The sequence below is a fragment of the Charadrius vociferus genome, unplaced genomic scaffold (genome assembly GCF_000708025.1).
Source record: "Charadrius vociferus isolate BGI_N301 unplaced genomic scaffold, ASM70802v2 scaffold661, whole genome shotgun sequence".
Classification (NCBI taxonomy): domain Eukaryota; kingdom Metazoa; phylum Chordata; class Aves; order Charadriiformes; family Charadriidae; genus Charadrius; species Charadrius vociferus.
This window is the reverse complement of record NW_009647002.1, coordinates 383,887-385,056: the sequence shown is the minus strand read 5'-3', so window position 1 is coordinate 385,056 and position 1,170 is coordinate 383,887. Positions and strand designations below refer to the sequence as shown.

Below are 1,170 nucleotides of genomic sequence, written 5' to 3'. Positions count from 1 at the left end.
GTGTCGCGGTGCCCCGCTGTGCCGGGGAGCGGGGTCCCTGCCTGCTCCTGCCGGGCTGTACCCCGGGCGCTACGTGTTTCGGGCGCCTCGTGCTGCTGTCGCGCTGGTCCCCGGCACAGCCGGGATGAGGGGCATCCTCTTCTGCAACCGCATCGTTTCCCCCCAAAAACCAGCCTGGAGGAAGCGGCAAGAGGTCTCGGAGGCGTGAAGGGGAGTGTGGCCTTTCTTGTGTTTGGGAACCCCTTTTTCTCCCCTTTCATGCTGCGCAGCCTTCCCCGGGCAGAGGTGGGGAGGTGCCAGCCTGCGGCTGCCTGCACGAGGGACGCGCTGCAACTTCCCCTTTCGATGAGTTTTTTTCCCCAGGAGACCATTTCTTTACCCTGCCTGACTAGGGGCGTATCAACAGATCTGTTGGCTTTTAATTTCGTCTTTTTGTGTCGGTGGCCACTGGCAGGCTCCCGGCTCGGCCCCTCCGAGGGGCTCGTTGGCTCTTTCGGAGCGTGAGCGGGGTGACGGGGGCTCCCGGGGGCGGGAGGATCCTCAGGTTCGGTGTCAGTTTTGTGCTGCGTACATCTGGGCGCCAGACAGCCGTGCCCGGGTGGTGAAGTGCTTTTAGCAAAATAGGACAAAAGCCGAGTGCTCAGTGGAACTGGGAGGACTGGTCCAGCCGAGCTGACCGCTGCCTGCTGTGAGAGGAGAAGGAGCAGAAGTTTTCAGAGCAACGTGAACTCGTGATGTCCATAACCGAGTCAGCTCCTGTAGGAGGTGTGATGAATAGCGTGTCGGAAGTGCAGGTGTTCCCTCGGCAGTGAGATCGCCTGATGGCTTCATCCCGAAACCTGTGTGTGGCCCTTGGGGGCCGAGCGAGGACTCGCCTCCCCGTCCTCGCTTGCCGCCGGCAGCGGGTTGTGTTGGTGTGGCAGAGCTGCAGCGAGCCCGTCCCGGTGCAGCGGCTGCTTCTCCCGACGCTTGTGGGCTCTCGCCCGGACCCAACGCACCGAGAGCGGAGCGTTGGTGGCACCGTGTCTGTGTGCCGCGGGGAGCAGCACGCGTTTGGGTGGGAAAGCCTTAGTCCGGAATTGCGTTAAGCTGGAAGAAGAGCAAGCGGAGGCACCTCTGGCATGCGGCTGCTGCGCTCTGCGGCGGCCCCGGCGGCGGTGCCCCGTGTGT

The 1,170-nt window shown here is 63.7% G+C and overlaps 1 protein-coding gene across 1 annotated transcript in view; it reads left to right on the top strand.

The window, feature by feature from the left end:
• The window catches only part of PLEKHA2 (pleckstrin homology domain containing, family A (phosphoinositide binding specific) member 2), a 16,173-nt gene that overhangs the window by 13,366 nt on the left and 1,637 nt on the right, over nt 1-1,170 (top strand). The gene's annotated exons all lie outside the window — the stretch shown is intronic.